Raw genomic sequence first — 25,514 nt, forward strand, 5'->3', positions numbered from 1 at the left:
TGCATAGGACGCCTCTTCTTGAACCTGAAAAGGAAACTTTCCTTGACAACAAGTGATGCGTTCATACAGGCTCTCCTTCTGCCATTGGCTGAACAGTGGGTAATTTAAACTAAAATGACTTCACTGCAGCAGTGCATTGATTCTACATGTGTATGTTTTAACATTTTAAACATCACTTTAGTTGTAAATCAATGTTCATTAAGTAAATTAGTTTATTAACCGTTAGGAAACAGAAAATGTAAGCTGAATCTGTGAAGAATTAAAAAAGCGGTAGGATTTGAAATCCCAACGTAACCCCAGATTTCAACCTTATGGTGAAAACTTGTGGATTTTATAAAAAGGAAATGGACCAACATGTGGTTGTAATGAACCCTTCTGTCCATCAGAGGGAGACTGTGGTCCTCCTGCCTCAACCTCAGTGTCCTCTCCAGTCTGCTGTGCTTCATTATCTCACCCTATAATTACACCTCTCCCTGGCAACAGGTGATATATTGAGAACAACTCTGAATTTAATTTTCCTATTGGCTGAACTGAAACAGGAGAGTGATGGGACTTTCCAAACCAAGGCCTTTAAAAAGGGGAAGTGTAACCAACCACATCTCTGGTCTGAAGCCAGGATGAGGGTTGGAGGATGAGGTTTAGAGAATGAGGAAGAGTTTTTCAGGTCTCCTGTAGAATATAAACTGTTGCATTCAAGACATTGACCAAAAGGCATCATACTTTGAGATGTAACATTTAAACTATAGCAGGTTTTGACCAATTAAATACTGCCTGGAGTTCATCAACAATACAACAATTTCTCATCCAGGTTAATGGGTGTCAGAGAGAGCAGCCTGGGGTCTGTAGACGAGAGAGGACAGGCCCCAGAATTGTATGCAACAGAGAAGCACTTCTTAATTCATTAGCCACTGGGTGTTTACTGTATGTATGGTAGGCCTACCATGAATAGTGGGATGGAGCAATGCAGTTATTTTTTTAATAACCTGTAGCCTAAAGCTGGAAATGCCAGGTGATTTCCCAAATGCCTCAGGCATATTTCTTTCAGGGTGGGAGGTGCAGAACCGCGTGCTCAGGTTGGGGTGTCGGGTTTGAGCTTGGAGGTAGGGAGGGGTCTTAGGGTACAGAGGCTCAGGGAGGACATGGTTCTAATGTAGGTTATTACAAAACGTTTATCTTAAAGCTCGAGTCCTTAATTGTAACAATGACAAAGCGGCCACCCCACCTCTGTTATTATAAACACCTGAGGGATTGACCTGGAGAAATGTAACCACTCTCAAATTCATAGAGATATGATTGCAAGGACTGACCATCCAAATACAATGTTTGTTTACAATGACATTGTTTACAAACAATAGAGTAAAACATGTTTACATGTTGGGTTCAACGACAGTTGAACTTCACTCTTGTGGTTTTAACAAGTTACAGCACCTTCAGAATGTATTCACACCTTCAGAATGTATTCCCACCTTCAGAATGTATTCCCACCTTCAGAATGTATTCCCACCTTCAGAATGTATTCCCACCTTCAGAATGTATTCCCACCTTCAGAATGTATTCCCACCTTCAGAATGTATTCCCACCTTCAGAATGTATTCCCACCTTCAGAATGTATTCCCACCTTCAGAATGTATTCCCACCTTCAGAATGTATTCCCACCTTCAGAATGTATTCCCACCTTCAGAATGTATTCACACCTTCAGAATGTATTCACACCTTCAGAATGTATTCCCACCTTCAGAATGTATTCCCACCTTCAGAATGTATTCACACCTTCAGAATGTATTCCCACCTTCAGAATGTATTCACACCATCAGAATGTATTCCCACCTTCAGAACGTATTCACACCTTAAGAATGCTTTCCCACCTTCAGAATGTATTCCCACCTTCAGAATGTATTCCCACCTTCAGAATGTATTCCCACTTCAGAATGTATTCACCTTCAGAATGTATTCCCACCTTCAGAATGTATTCCACCTTCAGAATGTATTCTCACCTTCAGAATGTATTCCCACCTTCAGAATGTATTCCTTCAGAATGTATTCCCACCTTCAGAATGTATTCACACCTTCAGAATGTACCTTCAGAATGTATTCCACCTTCAGAATGTATTCCCACCTTCAGAATGTATTCCCACCTTCAGAATGTATTCCCACCTTCAGAATGTATTCCCACCTTCAGAATGTATTCCCACCTTCAGAATGTATTCCACCTTCAGAATGTATTCCCACCTTCAGAATGTATTCACACCTTCAGAATGTATTCCCACCTTCAGAATGTATTCCCACCTTCAGAATGTATTCCACACCTTCAGAATGTATTCCCACCTTCAGAATGTATTCCCACCTTCAGAATGTATTCCCACCTTCAGAATGTATTCCCACCTTCAGAATGTATTCCCACCTTCAGAATGTATTCCCACCTTCAGAATGTATTCCACCTTCAGAATGTATTCCCACCTTCAGAATGTATTCCCACCTTCAGAATGTATTCACACCTTCAGAATGTATTCCCACCTTCAGAATGTATTCACACCTTCAGAATGTATTCCCACCTTCAGAATGTATTCCACCTTCAGAATGTATTCCCACCTTCAGAATGTATTCCACCTTCAGAATGTATTCACACTTCAGAATGTATTCCCACCTTCAGAATGTATTCCCACCTTCAGAATGTATTCACCTTCAGAATGTATTCCACCTTCAGAATGTATTCCCACCTTCAGAATGTATTCCCACCTTCAGAATGTATTCCACCTTCAGAATGTATTCCCACCTTCAGAATGTATTCCCACCTTCAGAATGTATTCCCACCTTCAGAATGTATTCCACCTTCAGAATGTATTCCCACCTTCAGAATGTATTCCCACCTTCAGAATGTATTCCCACCTTCAGAATGTATTCACACCTTCAGAATGTATTCCCACCTTCAGAATGTATTCACACCTTCAGAATGTATTCCCACCTTCAGAATGTATTCCACCTTCAGAATGTATTCCCACCTTCAGAATGTATTCACACCTTCAGAATGTATTCCCACCTTCAGAATGTATTCCCACCTTCAGAATGTATTCCCACCTTCAGAATGTATTCCCACCTTCAGAATGTATTCCCACCTTCAGAATGTATTCCCACCTTCAGAATGTATTCCCACCTTCAGAATGTATTCACACCTTCAGAATGTATTCCCACCTTCAGAATGTATTCCCACCTTCAGAATGTATTCCCACCTTCAGAATGTATTCACACCTTCAGAATGTATTCCACCTTCAGAATGTATTCCCACCTTCAGAATGTATTCCCACCTTCAGAATGTATTCACACCTTCAGAATGTATTCCCACCTTCAGAATGTATTCCCACCTTCAGAATGTATTCCCACCTTCAGAATGTATTCCCACCTTCAGAATGTATTCACACCTTCAGAATGTATTCCCACCTTCAGAATGTATTCCCACCTTCAGAATGTATTCACACCTTCAGAATGTATTCCCACCTTCAGAATGTATTCACACCTTCAGAATGTATTCCCACCTTCAGAATGTATTCACACCTTCAGAATGTATTCCCACCTTCAGAATGTATTCCCACCTTCAGAATGTATTCCCACCTTCAGAATGTATTCCCACCTTCAGAATGTATTCCCACCTTCAGAATGTATTCCCACCTTCAGAATGTATTCCCACCTTCAGAATGTATTCCCACCTTCAGAATGTATTCCCACCTTCAGAATGTATTCCCACCTTCAGAATGTATTCCCACCTTCAGAATGTATTCCCACCTTCAGAATGTATTCCCACCTTCAGAATGTATTCCCACCTTCAGAATGTATTCCCACCTTCAGAATGTATTCCACCTTCCTTCAGAATGTATTCCCACCTTCAGAATGTATTCCCACCTTCAGAATGTATTCCCACCTTCAGAATGTATTCCCACCTTCAGAATGTATTCCCACCTTCAGAATGTATTCACCTTCAGAATGTATTCCCACCTTCAGAATGTATTCACACCTTCAGAATGTATTCCCACCTTCAGAATGTATTCCACCTTCAGAATGTATTCCCACCTTCAGAATGTATTCCCACCTTCAGAATGTATTCCCACCTTCAGAATGTATTCCCACCTTCAGAATGTATTCCCACCTTCAGAATGTATTCCCACCTTCAGAATGTATTCCCACCTTCAGAATGTATTCCACCTTCAGAATGTATTCCCACCTTCAGAATGTATTCCCACCTTCAGAATGTATTCCCACCTTCAGATGTGTTCCCACCTTCAGAATGTATTCCCACCTTCAGAATGTATTCCCACCTTCAGAATGTATTCCCACCTTCAGAATGTATTCCCACCTTCAGAATGTATTCCACCTTCAGAATGTATTCCCACCTTCAGAATGTATTCCCACCTTCACCTTCAGAATGTATTCCCACCTTCAGAATGTATTCCACCTTCAGAATGTATTCACACCTTCAGAATGTATTCCCACCTTCAGAATGTATTCCCACCTTCAGAATGTATTCCCACCTTCAGAATGTATTCCCACCTTCAGAATGTATTCACACCTTCAGAATGTATTCACACCTTCAGAATGTATTCACACCTTCAGAATGTATTCCCACCTTCAGAATGTATTCCCACCTTCAGAATGTATTCACACCTTCAGAATGTATTCCCACCTTCAGAATGTATTCACACCTTCAGAATGTATTCCCACCTTCAGAATGTATTCCCACCTTCAGAATGTATTCCCACCTTCAGAATGTATTCCCACCTTCAGAATGTATTCCCACCTTCAGAATGTATTCACACCTTCAGAATGTATTCACACCTTCAGAATGTATTCCCACCTTCAGAATGTATTCCCACCTTCAGAATGTATTCCCACCTTCAGAATGTATTCCCACCTTCAGAATGTATTCCCACCTTCAGAATGTATTCCCACCTTCAGAATGTATTCCCACCTTCAGAATGTATTCCACCTTCAGAATGTATTCCACCTTCAGAATGTATTCCCACCTTCAGAATGTATTCCCACCTTCAGAATGTATTCCCACCTTCAGAATGTATTCCACCTTCAGAATGTATTCCCACCTTCAGAATGTATTCCCACCTTCAGAATGTATTCCACCTTCAGAATGTATTCCCACCTTCAGAATGTATTCCCACCTTCAGAATGTATTCCCACCTTCAGAATGTATTCCCACCTTCAGAATGTATTCACACCTTCAGAATGTATTCCCACCTTCAGAATGTATTCCCACCTTCAGAATGTAGACCTTCAGAATGTATTCCCACCTTCAGAATGTATTCCCACCTTCAGAATGTATTCCACCTTCAGAATGTATTCCCACCTTCAGAATGTATTCCCACCTTCAGAATGTATTCACACCTTCAGAATGTATTCCCACCTTCAGAATGTATTCCCACCTTCAGAATGTATTCCCACCTTCAGAATGTATTCCCACCTTCAGAATGTATTCCCACCTTCAGAATGTATTCCCACCTTCAGAATGTATTCCCACCTTCAGAATGTATTCCCACCTTCAGAATGTATTCCCACCTTCAGAATGTATTCCCACCTTCAGAATGTATTCCCACCTTCAGAATGTATTCCCACCTTCAGAATGTATTCCCACCTTCAGAATGTATTCACACCTTCAGAATGTATTCCCACCTTCAGAATGTATTCCCACCTTCAGAATGTATTCCCACCTTCAGAATGTATTCCACCTTCAGAATGTATTCCCACCTTCAGAATGTATTCCCACCTTCAGAATGTATTCCCACCTTCAGAACGTATTCCCACCTTCAGAATGTATTCCCACCTTCAGAACGTATTCCCACCTTCAGAACGTATTCACACCTTCAGAATGTATTCCCACCTTCAGAATGTATTCCCACCTTCAGAATGTATTCCCACCTTCAGAATGTATTCCCACCTTCAGAATGTATTCCCACCTTCAGAATGTATTCCCACCTTCAGAATGTATTCACACCTTCAGAATGTATTCCCACCTTCAGAATGTATTCCCACCTTCAGAATGTATTCCCACCTTCAGAATGTATTCCCACCTTCAGAATGTATTCCCACCTTCAGAATGTATTCCCACCTTCAGAATGTATTCCCACCTTCAGAATGTATTCCCACCTTCAGAATGTATTCCCACCTTCAGAATGTATTCCCACCTTCAGAATGTATTCACACCTTCAGAATGTATTCCCACCTTCAGAATGTATTCCCACCTTCAGAATGTATTCCCACCTTCAGAATGTATTCCCACCTTCAGAATGTATTCACACCTTCAGAATGTATTCCCACCTTCAGAATGTATTCCCACCTTCAGAATGTATTCCCACCTTCAGAATGTATTCCACCTTCAGAATGTATTCCCACCTTCAGAATGTATTCCCACCTTCAGAATGTATTCCCACCTTCAGAATGTATTCCCACCTTCAGAACGTATTCCCACCTTCAGAATGTATTCCCACCTTCAGAATGTATTCCCACCTTCAGAATGTATTCTCACCTTCAGAATGTATTCCCACCTTCAGAATGTATTCCCACCTTCAGAATGTATTCCCACCTTCAGAACGTATTCAAACCTTCAGAATGTATTCCCACCTTCAGAATGTATTCACACCTTCAGAATGTATTCCCACCTTCAGAATGTATTCCCACCTTCAGAATGTATTCCACCTTCAGAATGTACCTTCAGAATGTATTCCCACCTTCAGAATGTATTCACACCTTCAGAATGTATTCCCACCTTCAGAATGTATTCCCACCTTCAGAATGTATTCCCACCTTCAGAATGTATTCCCACCTTCAGAATGTATTCCCACCTTCAGAATGTATTCCCACCTTCAGAATGTATTCCCACCTTCAGAATGTATTCCCACCTTCAGAATGTATTCCCACCTTCAGAATGTATTCCCACCTTCAGAATGTATTCCACCTTCAGAATGTATTCCACCTTCAGAATGTATTCCACCTTCAGAATGTATTCACACCTTCAGATGTATTTCCACTTTCAGAATGTATTCCCACCTTCAGAACGTATTCCCACCTTCAGAATGTATTCCCACCTTCAGAACGTATTCACACCTTCAGAATGTATTCCCACCTTCAGAATGTATTCCCACCTTCAGAATGTATTCCCACCTTCAGAATGTATTCCCACCTTCAGAATGTATTCCCACCTTCAGAATGTATTCCCACCTTCAGAATGTATTCATACCTTCAGAATGTATTCACACCTTCAGAATTTATTCACACCTTCAGAATGTATTCACACCTTCAGAATGTATTCACACCTTCAGAATTTATTCCCACCTTCAGAATGTATTCCCACCTTCAGAATGTATTCCCACCTTCAGAATGTATTCCCACCTTCAGAATGTATTCCCACCTTCAGAATGTATTCCACCTTCAGAATGTATTCCCACCTTCAGAATGTATTCCACCTTCAGAATGTATTCCACCTTCAGAATGTATTCACACCTTCAGAATGTATTCCCACCTTCAGAATGTATTCCACCTTCAGAATGTATTCCCACCTTCAGAATGTATTCCCACCTTCAGAATGTATTCTTCAGAATGTATTCACCTTCAGAATGTTTCCACCTTCAGAATGTATTCCACCTTCAGAATGTATTCCACCTTCAGAATGTATTCCCACCTTCAGAATGTATTCCCACCTTCAGAATGTATTCCCACCTTCAGAATGTATTCCACCTTCAGAATGTATTCCCACCTTCCTTCAGAATGTATTCCCACCTTCAGAATGTATTCCCACCTTCAGAATGTATTCCACCTTCAGAATGTATTCCCACCTTCAGAATGTATTCCCACCTTCAGAATGTATTCCCACCTTCAGAATGTATTCCCACCTTCAGAATGTATTCACCTTCAGAATGTATTCCCACCTTCAGAATGTATTCCCACCTTCAGAATGTATTCCCACCTTCAGAATGTATTCCCACCTTCAGAATGTATTCCCACCTTCAGAATGTATTCCCACCTTCAGAATGTATTCCACCTTCAGAATGTATTCACACCTTCAGAATGTATTCCCACCTTCAGAATGTATTCCCACCTTCAGAATGTATTCCCACCTTCAGAATGTATTCCACCTTCAGAATGTATTCCCACCTTCAGAATGTATTCCCACCTTCAGAATGTATTCCCACCTTCAGAATGTATTCACACCTTCAGAATGTATTCCCACCTTCAGAATGTATTCCACCTTCAGAATGTATTCCCACCTTCAGAATGTATTCCCACCTTCAGAATGTATTCACACCTTCAGAATGTATTCCACCTTCAGAATGTATTCACACCTTCAGAATGTATTCCCACCTTCAGAATGTATTCCACCTTCAGAATGTATTCCCACCTTCAGAATGTATTCACACCTTCAGAATGTATTCCCACCTTCATTCCACCTTCAGAATGTATTCCCACCTTCAGAATGTATTCCCACCTTCAGAATGTATTCCCACCTTCAGAATGTATTCCCACCTTCAGAATGTATTCCCACCTTCAGAATGTATTCCCACCTTCAGAATGTATTCCCACCTTCAGAATGTATTCACACCTTCAGAATGTATTCCCACCTTCAGAATGTATTCCACCTTCAGAATGTATTCCACCTTCAGAATGTATTCCCACCTTCAGAATGTATTCCACCTTCAGAATGTATTCCCACCTTCAGAATGTATTCACACCTTCAGAATGTATTCCACCTTCAGAATGTATTCACACCTTCAGAATGTATTCCCACCTTCAGAATGTATTCCCACCTTCAGAATGTATTCCACCTTCAGAATGTATTCACACCTTCAGAATGTATTCCCACCTTCAGAATGTATTCCACCTTCAGAATGTATTCACACCATCAGAATGTATTCCCACCTTCAGAAATGTATTCACACCTTCAGAATGTATTCCCACCTTCAGAATGTATTCCCACCTTCAGAATGTAACCTTCAGAATGTATTCCCACCTTCAGAATGTATTCCCACCTTCAGAATGTATTCCCACCTTCAGAATGTATTCCACCTTCAGAATGTATTCACCTTCAGAATGTATTCCACCTTCAGAATGTATTCCACCTTCAGAATGTATTCCCACCTTCAGAATGTATTCCACCTTCAGAATGTATTCCCACCTTCAGAATGTATTCCCACCTTCAGAATGTATTCCACCTTCAGAATGTATTCCCACCTTCAGAATGTATTCCACCTTCAGAATGTATTCCACCTTCAGAATGTATTCACACCTTCAGAATGTATTCCCACCTTCAGAATGTATTCCCACCTTCAGAATGTATTCCCACCTTCAGAATGTATTCCCACCTTCAGAATGTATTCCCACCTTCAGAATGTATTCCCACCTTCAGAATGTATTCCCACCTTCAGAATGTATTCCACCTTCAGAATGTATTCCACCTTCAGAATGTATTCCCACCTTCAGAATGTATTCCCACCTTCAGAATGTATTCACACCTTCAGAATGTATTCCACCTTCAGAATGTATTCCACCTTCAGAATGTATTCCCACCTTCAGAATGTATTCCACCTTCAGAATGTATTCCCACCTTCAGAATGTATTCCCACCTTCAGAATGTATTCCCACCTTCAGAATGTATTCCCACCTTCAGAATGTATTCCACCTTCAGAATGTATTCCCACCTTCAGAATGTATTCACACCTTCAGAATGTATTCCCACCTTCAGAATGTATTCCCACCTTCAGAATGTATTCCCACCTTCAGAATGTATTCACACCTTCAGAATGTATTCCCACCTTCAGAATGTATTCCCACCTTCAGAATGTATTCCACCTTCAGAATGTATTCTCACCTTCAGAATGTATTCCACCTTCAGAATGTATTCCCACCTTCAGAATGTATTCCCACCCTTCAGAATGTATTCCCACCTTCAGAATGTATCACCTTATTCCCACCTTCAGAATGTATTCCCACCTTCAGAATGTATTCCCACCTTCAGAATGTATTCCCACCTTCAGAATGTATTCACACCTTCAGAATGTATTCCCACCTTCAGAATGTATTCCCACCTTCAGAATGTATTCCCACCTTCAGAATGTATTCCCACCTTCAGAATGTATTCCCACCTTCAGAATGTATTCACACCTTCAGAATGTATTCCACCTTCAGAATGTATTCCACCTTCAGAATGTATTCCCACCTTCAGAATGTATTCCACCTTCAGAATGTATTCCCACCTTCAGAATGTATTCACACCTTCAGAATGTATTCCCACCTTCAGAATGTATTCCCACCTTCAGAATGTATTCACACCTTCAGAATGTATTCCACCTTCAGAATGTATTCCCACCTTCAGAATGTATTCCCACCTTCAGAATGTATTCCACCTTCAGAATGTATTCCCACCTTCAGAATGTATTCCCACCTTCAGAATGTATTCACACCTTCAGAATGTATTCCCACCTTCAGAATGTATTCACACCTTCAGAATGTATTCCCACCTTCAGAATGTATTCACACCTTCAGAATGTATTCCCACCTTCAGAATGTATTCCCACCTTCAGAATGTATTCCCACCTTCAGAATGTATTCACACCTTCAGAATGTATTCCCACCTTCAGAATGTATTCCCACCTTCAGAATGTATTCACACCTTCAGAATGTATTCCCACCTTCAGAATGTATTCCCACCTTCAGAATGTATTCCCACCTTCAGAATGTATTCACACCTTCAGAATGTATTCCCACCTTCAGAATGTATTCACACCTTCAGAATGTATTCCCACCTTCAGAATGTATTCCACCTTCAGAATGTATTCCCACCTTCAGAATGTATTCCCACCTTCAGAATGTATTCCCACTTCAGAATGTATTCACACCTTCAGAATGTATTCCCACCTTCAGAATGTATTCACACCTTCAGAATGTATTCCACCTTCAGAATGTATTCCACCTTCAGAATGTATTCCACCTTCAGAATGTATTCCACCTTCAGAATGTATTCACCTTCAGAATGTATTCCCACCTTCAGAATGTATTCCCACCTTCAGAATGTATTCCCACCTTCAGAATGTATTCCACCTTCAGAATGTATTCACACCTTCAGAATGTATTCCCACCTTCAGAATGTATTCCCACCTTCAGAATGTATTCACACCTTCAGAATGTATTCACACCTTCAGAATGTATTCACACCTTCAGAATGTATTCCCACCTTCAGAATGTATTCCCACCTTCAGAATGTATTCCCACCTTCAGAATGTATTCCACCTTCAGAATGTATTCCCACCTTCAGAATGTATTCACACCTTCAGAATGTATTCACACCTTCAGAATGTATTCCCACCTTCAGAATGTATTCACCTTCAGAATGTATTCCACCTTCAGAATGTATTCCCACCTTCAGAATGTATTCACACCTTCAGAATGTATTCCCACCTTCAGAATGTATTCCCACCTTCAGAATGTATTCACCTTCAGAATGTATTCCCACCTTCAGAATGTATTCACACCTTCAGAATGTATTCCCACCTTCAGAATGTATTCCACCTTCAGAATGTATTCCCACCTTCAGAATGTATTCCCACCTTCAGAATGTATTCCCACCTTCAGAATGTATTCCACCTTCAGAATGTATTCCCACCTTCAGAATGTATTCCCACCTTCAGAATGTATTCCCACCTTCAGAATGTATTCCACCTTCAGAATGTATTCACACCTTCAGAATGTATTCCCACCTTCAGAATGTATTCACCTTCAGAATGTATTCCCACCTTCAGAATGTATTCACACCTTCAGAATGTATTCCCACCTTCAGAATGTATTCCCACCTTCAGAATGTATTCCCACCTTCAGAATGTATTCCCACCTTCAGAATGTATTCCCACCTTCAGAATGTATTCCCACCTTCAGAATGTATTCCCACCTTCAGAATGTATTCCCACCTTCAGAATGTATTCCCACCTTCAGAATGTATTCCCACCTTCAGAATGTATTCACACCTTCAGAATGTATTCCCACCTTCAGAATGTATTCACACCTTCAGAATGTATTCCCACCTTCAGAATGTATTCCCACCTTCAGAATGTATTCCCACCTTCAGAATGTATTCACACCTTCAGAATGTATTCCCACCTTCAGAATGTATTCCCACCTTCAGAATGTATTCACACCTTCAGAATGTATTCCCACCTTCAGAATGTATTCCCACCTTCAGAATGTATTCCCACCTTCAGAATGTATTCCCACCTTCAGAATGTATTCCACCTTCAGAATGTATTCACACCTTCAGAATGTATTCACCTTCAGAATGTATTCCCACCTTCAGAATGTATTCCACCTTCAGAATGTATTCCCACCTTCAGAATGTATTCACCTTCAGAATGTATTCCACCTTCAGAATGTATTCCACCTTCAGAATGTATTCCACCTTCAGAATGTATTCCCACCTTCAGAATGTATTCCACCTTCAGAATGTATTCACACCTTCAGAATGTATTCCACCTTCAGAATGTATTCACACCTTCAGAATGTATTCCCACCTTCAGAATGTATTTCACCTTCAGAATGTATTCCACCTTCAGAATGTATTCCCACCTTCAGAATGTATTCCCACCTTCAGAATGTATTCCCACCTTCAGAATGTATTCCCACCTTCAGAATGTATTCCACCTTCAGAATGTATTCCCACCTTCAGAATGTATTCCCACCTTCAGAATGTATTCCACCTTCAGAATGTATTCCCACCTTCAGAATGTATTCCCACCTTCAGAATGTATTCCCACCTTCAGAATGTATTCCACCTTCAGAATGTATTCCCACCTTCAGAATGTATTCCCACCTTCAGAATGTATTCACACCTTCAGAATGTATTCCCACCTTCAGAATGTATTCCCACCTTCAGAATGTATTCCCACCTTCAGAATGTATTCCACCTTCAGAATGTATTCCACCTTCAGAATGTATTCCCACCTTCAGAATGTATTCCACCTTCAGAATGTATTCCCACCTTCAGAATGTATTCCCACCTTCAGAATGTATTCCCACCTTCAGAATGTATTCCCACCTTCAGAATGTATTCCCACCTTCAGAATGTATTCCACCTTCAGAATGTATTCCCACCTTCAGAATGTATTCCACCTTCAGAATGTATTCCCACCTTCAGAATGTATTCACACCTTCAGAATGTATTCCACCTTCAGAATGTATTCCACCTTCAGAATGTATTCCCACCTTCAGAATGTATTCCACCTTCAGAATGTATTCCCACCTTCAGAATGTATTCACACCTTCAGAATGTATTCCACCTTCAGAATGTATTCCACCTTCAGAATGTATTCACACCTTCAGAATGTATTCCCACCTTCCACCTTCAGAATGTATTCCCACCTTCAGAATGTATTCCCACCTTCAGAATGTATTCCCACCTTCAGAATGTATTCCCACCTTCAGAATGTATTCCCACCTTCAGAATGTATTCCCACCTTCAGAATGTATTCACACCTTCAGAATGTATTCCACCTTCAGAATGTATTCACACCTTCAGAATGTATTCCCACCTTCAGAATGTATTCACACCTTCAGAATGTATTCCACCTTCAGAATGTATTCCCACCTTCAGAATGTATTCCCACCTTCAGAATGTATTCCCACCTTCAGAATGTATTCCACCTTCAGAATGTATTCCCACCTTCAGAATGTATTCCCACCTTCAGAATGTATTCCCACCTTCAGAATGTATTCCCACCTTCAGAATGTATTCCCACCTTCAGAATGTATTCCCACCTTCAGAATGTATTCCCACCTTCAGAATGTATTCCCACCTTCAGAATGTATTCCCACCTTCAGAATGTATTCACACCTTCAGAATGTATTCTTCAGAATGTATTCCACCTTCAGAATGTATTCCACCTTCAGAATGTATTCCCACCTTCAGAATGTATTCCCACCTTCAGAATGTATTCCCACCTTCAGAATGTATTCCCACCTTCAGAATGTATTCCCACCTTCAGAATGTATTCCACCTTCAGAATGTATTCCCACCTTCAGAATGTATTCCCACCTTCAGAATGTATTCACACCTTCAGAATGTATTCCCACCTTCAGAATGTATTCCCACCTTCAGAATGTATTCACACCTTCAGAATGTATTCCCACCTTCAGAATGTATTCACCTTCAGAATGTATTCCCACCTTCAGAATGTATTCCACCTTCAGAATGTATTCCCACCTTCAGAATGTATTCCCACCTTCAGAATGTATTCACACCTTCAGAATGTATTCCCACCTTCAGAATGTATTCACCTTCAGAATGTATTCCCACCTTCAGAATGTATTCCACCTTCAGAATGTATTCCCACCTTCAGAATGTATTCCACCTTCAGAATGTATTCCCACCTTCAGAATGTATTCACACCTTCAGAATGTATTCCCACCTTCAGAATGTATTCCCACCTTCAGAATGTATTCCCACCTTCAGAATGTATTCCCACCTTCAGAATGTATTCCCACCTTCAGAATGTATTCACACCTTCAGAATGTATTCCCACCTTCAGAATGTATTCACACCTTCAGAATGTATTCCCACCTTCAGAATGTATTCACACCTTCAGAATGTATTCCCACCTTCAGAATGTATTCACACCTTCAGAATGTATTCCCACCTTCAGAATGTATTCACACCTTCAGAATGTATTCCCACCTTCAGAATGTATTCCCACCTTCAGAATGTATTCCCACCTTCAGAATGTATTCACACCTTCAGAATGTATTCCCACCTTCAGAATGTATTCACACCTTCAGAATGTATTCCCACCTTCAGAATGTATTCACACCTTCAGAATGTATTCCCACCTTCAGAATGTATTCACACCTTCAGAATGTATTCCCACCTTCAGAATGTATTCCCACCTTCAGAATGTATTCCACCTTCAGAATGTATTCCCACCTTCCTTCACCTTCAGAATGTATTCCCACCTTCAGAATGTATTCCACCTTCAGAATGTATTCCCACCTTCAGAATGTATTCCCACCTTCAGAATGTATTCCCACCTTCAGAATGTATTCCACCTTCAGAATGTATTCCCACCTTCAGAATGTATTCCCACCTTCAGAATGTATTCACACCTTCAGAATGTATTCCCACCTTCAGAATGTATTCCCACCTTCAGAATGTATTCCCACCTTCAGAATGTATTCCACCTTCAGAATGTATTCACCTTCAGAATGTATTCCACCTTCAGAATGTATTCCCACCTTCAGAATGTATTCACCTTCAGAATGTATTCCACCTTCAGAATGTATTCCCACCTTCAGAATGTATTCCACCTTCAGAATGTATTCCACCTTCAGAATGTATTCCACCTTCAGAATGTATTCCCACCTTCAGAATGTATTCCACCTTCAGAATGTATTCCCACCTTCAGAATGTATTCCACCTTCAGAATGTATTCCCACCTTCAGAATGTATTCCACCTTCAGAATGTATTCCACCTTCAGAATGTATTCCCACCTTCAGAATGTATTCACACCTTCAGAATGTATTCCCACCTTCAGAATGTATTCCACCTTCAGAATGTATTCCACCTTCAGAATGTATTCCCACCTTCAGAATGTATTCCCACCTTCAGAATGTATTCCACCTTCAGAATGTATTCCACCTTCAGAATGTATTCCCACCTTCAGAATGTATTCCCACCTTCAGAATGTATTCCCACCTTCAGAATGTATTCCCACCTTTCACCTTCAGAATGTATTCCCACCTTCAGAATGTATTCCCACCTTCAGAATGTATTCCCACCTTCAGAATGTATTCCCACCTTCAGAATGTATTCCCACCTTCAGAATGTATTCCACCTTCAGAATGTATTCCACCTTCAGAATGTATTCCACCTTCAGAATGTATTCCCACCTTCAGAATGTATTCCCACCTTCAGAATGTATTCCCACCTTCAGAATGTATTCCCACCTTCAGAATGTATTCCCACCTTCAGAATGTATTCCCACCTTCAGAATGTATTCCCACCTTCAGAATGTATTCCACCTTCAGAATGTATTCCCACCTTCAGAATGTATTCCACCTTCAGAATGTATTCCCACCTTCAGAATGTATTCCCACCTTCAGAATGTATTCCACCTTCAGAATGTATTCACACCTTCAGAATGTATTCCCACCTTCAGAATGTATTCCCACCTTCAGAATGTATTCCCACCTTCAGAATGTATTCCCACCTTCAGAATGTATTCCCACCTTCAGAATGTATTCCCACCTTCAGAATGTATTCCACCTTCAGAATGTATTCCCACCTTCAGAATGTATTCCACCTTCAGAATGTATTCCCACCTTCAGAATGTATTCCCACCTTCAGAATGTATTCACACCTTCAGAATGTATTCCACCTTCAGAATGTATTCACACCTTCAGAATGTATTCCCACCTTCAGAATGTATTCCCACCTTCAGAATGTATTCCCACCTTCAGAATGTATTCCACCTTCAGAATGTATTCCCACCTTCAGAATGTATTCCCACCTTCAGAATGTATTCACCTTCAGAATGTATTCCCACCTTCAGAATGTATTCCCACCTTCAGAACGTATTCCCACCTTCAGAATGTATTCCCACCTTCAGAATGTATTCCCACCTTCAGAATGTATTCCCACCTTCAGAATGTATTCCACCTTCAGAATGTATTCCCACCTTCAGAATGTATTCCCACCTTCAGAATGTATTCCCACCTTCAGAATGTATTCACACCTTCAGAATGTATTCACACCTTCAGAATGTATTCCCACCTTCAGAATGTATTCACACCTTCAGAATGTATTCCACCTTCAGAATGTATTCACACCTTCAGAATGTATTCCCATGTATTCCACCTTCAGAATGTATTCCCACCTTCAGAATGTATTCCCACCTTCAGAATGTATTCCCACCTTCAGAATGTATTCACACCTTCAGAATGTATTCCACCTTCAGAATGTATTCCCACCTTCAGAATGTATTCCACCTTCAGAATGTATTCCCACCTTCAGAATGTATTCCCACCTTCAGAATGTATTCCCACCTTCAGAATGTATTCCACCTTCAGAATGTATTCCACCTTCAGAATGTATTCACACCTTCAGAATGTATTCCACCTTCAGAATGTATTCACCTTCAGAATGTATTCCACCTTCAGAATGTATTCCACCTTCAGAATGTATTCCACCTTCAGAATGTATTCCCACCTTCAGAATGTATTCCCACCTTCAGAATGTATTCCCACCTTCAGAATGTATTCCCACCTTCAGAATGTATTCCCCACCTTCAGAATGTATTCCCACCTTCAGAATGTATTCCCACCTTCAGAATGTATTCCCACCTTCAGAATGTATTCCCACCTTCAGAATGTATTCCCACCTTCAGAATGTATTCCCACCTTCAGAATGTATTCCACCTTCAGAATGTATTCCACCTTCAGAATGTATTCCACCTTCAGAATGTATTCCCACCTTCAGAATGTATTCCCACCTTCAGAATGTATTCCACCTTCAGAATGTATTCCCACCTTCAGAATGTATTCCACCTTCAGAATGTATTCCACCTTCAGAATGTATTCCCACCTTCAGAATGTATTCACACCTTCAGAATGTATTCCCACCTTCAGAATGTATTCCACCTTCAGAATGTATTCCACCTTCAGAATGTATTCACACCTTCAGAATGTATTCCACCTTCAGAATGTATTCCACCTTCAGAATGTATTCCACCTTCAGAATGTATTCCACCTTCAGAATGTATTCCACCTTCAGAATGTATTCCCACCTTCAGAATGTATTCCCACCTTCAGAATGTATTCACACCTTCAGAATGTATTCCCACCTTCAGAATGTATTCCACCTTCAGAATGTATTCCCACCTTCAGAATGTATTCCACCTTCAGAATGTATTCCACCTTCAGAATGTTCAGAATGTATTCCCACCTTCAGAATGTATTCCCACCTTCAGAATGTATTCCCACCTTCAGAATGTATTCCCACCTTCAGAATGTATTCCCACCTTCAGAATGTATTCCACCTTCAGAATGTATTCCCACCTTCAGAATGTATTCCCACCTTCAGAATGTATTCCCACCTTCAGAATGTATTCCCACCTTCAGAATGTATTCCCACCTTCAGAATGTATTCACACCTTCAGAATGTATTCACACCTTCAGAATGTATTCCCACCTTCAGAATGTATTCACACCTTCAGAATGTATTCCCACCTTCAGAATGTATTCACACCTTCAGAATGTATTCCCACCTTCAGAATGTATTCCCACCTTCAGAATGTATTCCCACCTTCAGAATGTATTCCCACCTTCAGAATGTATTCCCACCTTCAGAATGTATTCCCACCTTCAGAATGTATTCCACCTTCAGAATGTATTCCCACCTTCAGAATGTATTCCCACCTTCAGAATGTATTCCACCTTCAGAATGTATTCCCACCTTCAGAATCTATTCCCACCTCCAGAATGTATTCCCACCTTCAGAATGTATTCACACCTTCAGAATGTATTCACACCTTCAGAATGTATTCACACCTTCAGAATGTATTCACACCTTCAGAATGTATTCACACCTTCAGAATGTATTCCCACCTTCAGAATGTATTCCCACCTTCAGAATGTATTCCCACCTTCAGAATGTATTCCCACCTTCAGAATGTATTCACACCTTCAGAATGTATTCCCACCTTCAGAATGTATTCCCACCTTCAGAATGTATTCCCACCTTCAGAATGTATTCCCACCTTCAGAATGTATTCCCACCTTCAGAATGTATTCCCACCTTCAGAACGTATTCCCACCTTCAGAATGTATTCCCACCTTCAGAATGTATTCCCACCTTCAGAATGTATTCCACCTTCAGAATGTATTCCCACCTTCAGAATGTATTCCACCTTCAGAATGTATTCCCACCTTCAGAATGTATTTCAGAATGTATTCCCACCTTCAGAATGTATTCCCACCTTCAGAATGTATTCCACCTTCAGAATGTATTCCCACCTTCAGAATGTATTCCCACCTTCAGAATGTATTCCCACCTTCAGAATGTATTCCCACCTTCAGAATGTATTCCCACCTTCAGAATGTATTCCACCTTCAGAATGTATTCCCACCTTCAGAATGTATTCCCACCTTCAGAATGTATTCCCACCTTCAGAATGTATTCACACCTTCAGAATGTATTCCCACCTTCAGAATGTATTCACCTTCAGAATGTATTCCACCTTCAGAATGTATTCCACCTTCAGAATGTATTCCACCTTCAGAATGTATTCCCACCTTCAGAATGTATTCCCACCTTCAGAATGTATTCACCTTCAGAATGTATTCCACCTTCAATGTATTCACACCTTCAGAATGTATTCCCACCTTCAGAATGTATTCCCACCTTCAGAATGTATTCCCACCTTCAGAATGTATTCCCACCTTCAGAATGTATTCCACCTTCAGAATGTATTCCCACCTTCAGAATGTATTCACACCTTCAGAATGTATTCCCACCTTCAGAATGTATTCCCACCTTCAGAATGTATTCCACCTTCAGAATGTATTCCACCTTCAGAATGTATTCCCACCTTCAGAATGTATTCCCACCTTCAGAATGTATTCACCTTCAGAATGTATTCCCACCTTCAGAATGTATTCCACCTTCAGAATGTATTCCCACCTTCAGAATGTATTCCCACCTTCAGAATGTATTCCACACCTTCAGAATGTATTCCCACCTTCAGAATGTATTCCCACCTTCAGAATGTATTCCCACCTTCAGAATGTATTCCCACCTTCAGAATGTATTCACACCTTCAGAATGTATTCCCACCTTCAGAATGTATTCCCACCTTCAGAATGTATTCACACCTTCAGAATGTATTCCCACCTTCAGAATGTATTCACACCTTCAGAATGTATTCCCACCTTCAGAATGTATTCCCACCTTCAGAATGTATTCCCACCTTCAGAATGTATTCACACCTTCAGAATGTATTCCCACCTTCAGAATGTATTCACACCTTCAGAATGTATTCCCACCTTCAGAATGTATTCCCACCTTCAGAATGTATTCCCACCTTCAGAATGTATTCACACCTTCAGAATGTATTCCACCTTCAGAATGTATTCTACCTTCAGAATGTATTCCACCTTCAGAATGTATTCCCACCTTCAGAATGTATTCACACCTTCAGAATGTATTCCACCTTCAGAATGTATTCCCACCTTCAGAATGTATTCCCACCTTCAGAATGTATTCACACCTTCAGAATGTATTCCCACCTTCAGAATGTATTCCCACCTTCAGAATGTATTCACACCTTCAGAATGTATTCCACCTTCAGAATGTATTCCCACCTTCAGAATGTATTCCCACCTTCAGAATGTATTCCCACCTTCAGAATGTATTCCACCTTCAGAATGTATTCCACCTTCAGAATGTATTCCACCTTCAGAATGTATTCCCACCTTCAGAATGTATTCCCACCTTCAGAATGTATTCCCACCTTCAGAATGTATTCCCACCTTCAGAATGTATTCTTCAGAATGTATTCACACCTTCAGAATGTATTCCACCTTCAGAATGTATTCACACCTTCAGAATGTATTCCCACCTTCAGAATGTATTCACACCTTCAGAATGTATTCCCACCTTCAGAATGTATTCCACCTTCAGAATGTATTCCACCTTCAGAATGTATTCCACCTTCAGAATGTATTCACACCTTCAGAATGTATTCCCACCTTCAGAATGTATTCCCACCTTCAGAATGTATTCCACCTTCAGAATGTATTCCACCTTCAGAATGTATTCCCACCTTCAGAATGTATTCACACCTTCAGAATGTATTCCCACCTTCAGAATGTATTCCCACCTTCAGAATGTATTCACACCTTCAGAATGTATTCCCACCTTCAGAATGTATTCCACCTTCAGAATGTATTCCCACCTTCAGAATGTATTCCACCTTCAGAATGTATTCCACCTTCAGAATGTATTCCACCTTCAGAATGTATTCCACCTTCAGAATGTATTCCCACCTTCAGAATGTATTCCACCTTCAGAATGTATTCCCACCTTCAGAATGTATTCCCACCTTCAGAATGTATTCCCACCTTCAGAATGTATTCCCACCTTCAGAATGTATTCCCACCTTCAGAATGTATTCCCACCTTCAGAATGTATTCCACCTTCAGAATGTATTCCCACCTTCAGAATGTATTCCCACCTTCAGAATGTATTCCCACCTTCAGAATGTATTCCCACCTTCAGAATGTATTCCCACCTTCAGAATGTATTCCACCTTCAGAATGTATTCCCACCTTCAGAATGTATTCCCACCTTCAGAATGTATTCCCACCTTCAGAATGTATTCCCACCTTCAGAATGTATTCCCACCTTCAGAATGTATTCCCACCTTCAGAATGTATTCCCACCTTCAGAATGTATTCCCACCTTCAGAATGTATTCCACCTTCAGAATGTATTCCCACCTTCAGAATGTATTCCCACCTTCAGAATGTATTCACACCTTCAGAATGTATTCACACCTTCAGAATGTATTCCCACCTTCAGAATGTATTCCCACCTTCAGAATGTATTCCCACCTTCAGAATGTATTCACACCTTCAGAATGTATTCCCACCTTCAGAATGTATTCACACCTTCAGAATGTATTCCACCTTCAGAATGTATTCCCACCTTCAGAATGTATTCCCACCTTCAGAATGTATTCCCACCTTCAGAATGTATTCACACCTTCAGAATGTATTCACCTTCAGAATGTATTCCACCTTCAGAATGTATTCCCACCTTCAGAATGTATTCCCACCTTCAGAATGTATTCCCACCTTCAGAATGTATTCCCACCTTCAGAATGTATTCACACCTTCAGAATGTATTCCCACCTTCAGAATGTATTCCACCTTCAGAATGTATTCCCACCTTCAGAATGTATTCCACCTTCAGAATGTCACCTTCAGAATGTATTCCACCTTCAGAATGTATTCCACCTTCAGAATGTATTCCCACCTTCAGAATGTATTCACACCTTCAGAATGTATTCACACCTTCAGAAATTATTCCCACCTTCAGAATGTATTCCCACCTTCAGAATGTATTCACACCTTCAGAATGTATTCCCACCTTCAGAATGTATTCCACCTTCAGAATGTATTCCCACCTTCAGAATGTATTCCACCTTCAGAATGTATTCCCACCTTCAGAATGTATTCCCACCTTCAGAATGTATTCCCACCTTCAGAATGTATTCCACCTTCAGAATGTATTCCACCTTCAGAATGTATTCCACCTTCAGAATGTATTCCCACCTTCAGAATGTATTCACACCTTCAGAATGTATTCCCACCTTCAGAATGTATTCCACCTTCAGAATGTATTCCCACCTTCAGAATGTATTCCCACCTTCAGAATGTATTCACCTTCAGAATGTATTCCACCTTCAGAATGTATTCCCACCTTCAGAATGTATTCCCACCTTCAGAATGTATTCCACCTTCAGAATGTATTCCACCTTCAGAATGTATTCACACCTTCAGAATGTATTCCCACCTTCAGAATGTATTCCCACCTTCAGAATGTATTCCCACCTTCAGAATGTATTCCCACCTTCAGAATGTATTCCCACCTTCAGAATGTATTCCCACCTTCAGAATGTATTCCACCTTCAGAATGTATTCCACCTTCAGAATGTATTCCCACCTTCAGAATGTATTCACACCTTCAGAATGTATTCCCACCTTCAGAATGTATTCCCACCTTCAGAATGTATTCCACCTTCAGAATGTATTCACACCTTCAGAATGTATTCCCACCTTCAGAATGTATTCACACCTTCAGAATGTATTCCCACCTTCAGAATGTATTCCCACCTTCAGAATGTATTCCCACCTTCAGAATGTATTCACACCTTCAGAATGTATTCCCACCTTCAGAATGTATTCACACCTTCAGAATGTATTCCCACCTTCAGAATGTATTCACACCATCAGAATGTATTCCCACCTTCAGAATGTATTCACACCTTCAGAATGTATTCCCACCTTCAGAATGTATTCACACCTTCAGAATGTATTCCCACCTTCAGAATGTATTCCCACCTTCAGAATGTATTCCACCTTCAGAATGTATTCCCACCTTCAGAATGTATTCCCACCTTCAGAATGTATTACCTTCAGAATGTATTCCACCTTCAGAATGTATTCCACCTTCAGAATGTATTCCCACCTTCAGAATGTATTCCCACCTTCAGAATGTATTCCCACCTTCAGAATGTATTCCACCTTCAGAATGTATTCCCACCTTCAGAATGTATTCCCACCTTCAGAATGTATTCACACCTTCAGAATGTATTCCACCTTCAGAATGTATTCCACCTTCAGAATGTATTCCACCTTCAGAATGTATTCCCACCTTCAGAATGTATTCCCACCTTCAGAATGTAACCTTCAGAATGTATTCCACCTTCAGAATGTATTCCACCTTCAGAATGTATTCCCACCTTCAGAATGTATTCCACCTTCAGAATGTATTCCCACCTTCAGAATGTATTCCCACCTTCAGAATGTATTCCACCTTCAGAATGTATTCCACCTTCAGAATGTATTCCCACCTTCAGAATGTATTCACACCTTCAGAATGTATTCCCACCTTCAGAATGTATTCCACCTTCAGAATGTATTCCCACCTTCAGAATGTATTTCACACCTTCAGAATGTATTCCCACCTTCAGAATGTATTCACACCTTCAGAATGTATTCCCACCTTCAGAATGTATTCCCACCTTCAGAATGTATTCCCACCTTCAGAATGTATTCCACCTTCAGAATGTATTCCACCTTCAGAATGTATTCCACCTTCAGAATGTATTCCCACCTTCAGAATGTATTCACACCTTCAGAATGTATTCCCACCTTCAGAATGTATTCCCACCTTCAGAATGTATTCCACCTTCAGAATGTATTCCACCTTCAGAATGTATTCCCACCTTCAGAATGTATTCCCACCTTCAGAATGTATTCCCACCTTCAGAATGTATTCCCACCTTCAGAATTCAGAATGTCCCACCTTCAGAATGTATTCCACCTTCAGAATGTATTCCCACCTTCAGAATGTATTCCACCTTCAGAATGTATTCCCACCTTCAGAATGTATTCACACCTTCAGAATGTATTCCCACCTTCAGAATGTATTCCCACCTTCAGAATGTATTCCACCTTCAGAATGTATTCCACCTTCAGAATGTATTCCACCTTCAGAATGTATTCCCACCTTCAGAATGTATTCCACCTTCAGAATGTATTCCCACCTTCAGAATGTATTCCCACCTTCAGAATGTATTCCACCTTCAGAATGTATTCCCACCTTCAGAATGTATTCACACCTTCAGTATTCCCACCTTGTATTCCACCTTCAGAATGTATTCCCACCTTCAGAATGTATTCCACCTTCAGAATGTATTCCACCTTCAGAATGTTCAGAATGTATTCCCACCTTCAGAATGTATTCCACCTTCAGAATGTATTATTCCCACCTTCAGAATGTATTCCACCTTCAGAATGTATTCCACCTTCAGAATGTATTCCCACCTTCAGAATGTATTCCCACCTTCAGAATGTATTCCCACCTTCAGAATGTATTCCACCTTCAGAATGTATTCCCACCTTCAGAATGTATTCACACCTTCAGAATGTATTCCCACCTTCAGAATGTATTCACACCTTCAGAATGTATTCCCACCTTCAGAATGTATTCCCACCTTCAGAATGTATTCCACCTTCAGAATGTATTCCACCTTCAGAATGTATTCCCACCTTCAGAATGTATTCCCACCTTCAGAATGTATTCCACCTTCAGAATGTATTCCCACCTTCAGAATGTATTCCCACCTTCAGAATGTATTCCCACCTTCAGAATGTATTCCACCTTCAGAATGTATTCCCACCTTCAGAATGTATTCCACCTTCAGAATGTATTCCCACCTTCAGAATGTATTCCACCTTCAGAATGTATTCCACCTTCAGAATGTATTCCACCTTCAGAATGTATTCCCACCTTCAGAATGTATTCCCACCTTCAGAATGTATTCCACCTTCAGAATGTATTCCACCTTCAGAATGTATTCCCACCTTCAGAATGTATTCCACCTTCAGAATGTATTCCCACCTTCAGAATGTATTCCACCTTCAGAATGTATTCCCACCTTCAGAATGTATTCCCACCTTCAGAATGTATTCCCACCTTCAGAATGTATTCCACCTTCAGAATGTATTCCACCTTCAGAATGTATTCCACCTTCAGAATGTATTCCACCTTCAGAATGTATTCCACCTTCAGAATGTATTCACACCTTCAGAATGTATTCCCACCTTCAGAATGTATTCCCACCTTCAGAATGTATTCCCACCTTCAGAATGTATTCCACCTTCAGAATGTATTCCCACCTTCAGAATGTATTCCACCTTCA

The 25,514-nt window shown here is 40.6% G+C and overlaps 1 long non-coding RNA gene across 14 annotated transcripts; it reads right to left on the reverse strand.

Moving 5' to 3' along the window:
- Positions 1–1,472: 1,472 nt before the first annotated feature.
- On the reverse strand, positions 1,473–18,894 carry LOC127932193 (uncharacterized). Of its 14 annotated transcripts, none has more exons than XR_008144492.1 (4): positions 18,822–18,894; positions 5,784–5,802; positions 3,417–3,473; positions 1,473–1,846 (listed from the first exon to the last, which is right to left on the reverse strand). It is a non-coding gene; the product is annotated as an uncharacterized LOC127932193 (long non-coding RNA). The 14 variants fall into 14 exon arrangements; XR_008144493.1 differs by lacking the exon at positions 3,417–3,473 and adding an exon at positions 4,597–4,653; XR_008144486.1 differs by lacking the exon at positions 5,784–5,802 and adding an exon at positions 5,822–5,840.
- Positions 18,895–25,514: the final 6,620 nt, after the last annotated feature.

This window comes from Oncorhynchus keta, chromosome 10 (genome assembly GCF_023373465.1).
Source record: "Oncorhynchus keta strain PuntledgeMale-10-30-2019 chromosome 10, Oket_V2, whole genome shotgun sequence".
Lineage (NCBI taxonomy): Eukaryota > Metazoa > Chordata > Actinopteri > Salmoniformes > Salmonidae > Oncorhynchus > Oncorhynchus keta.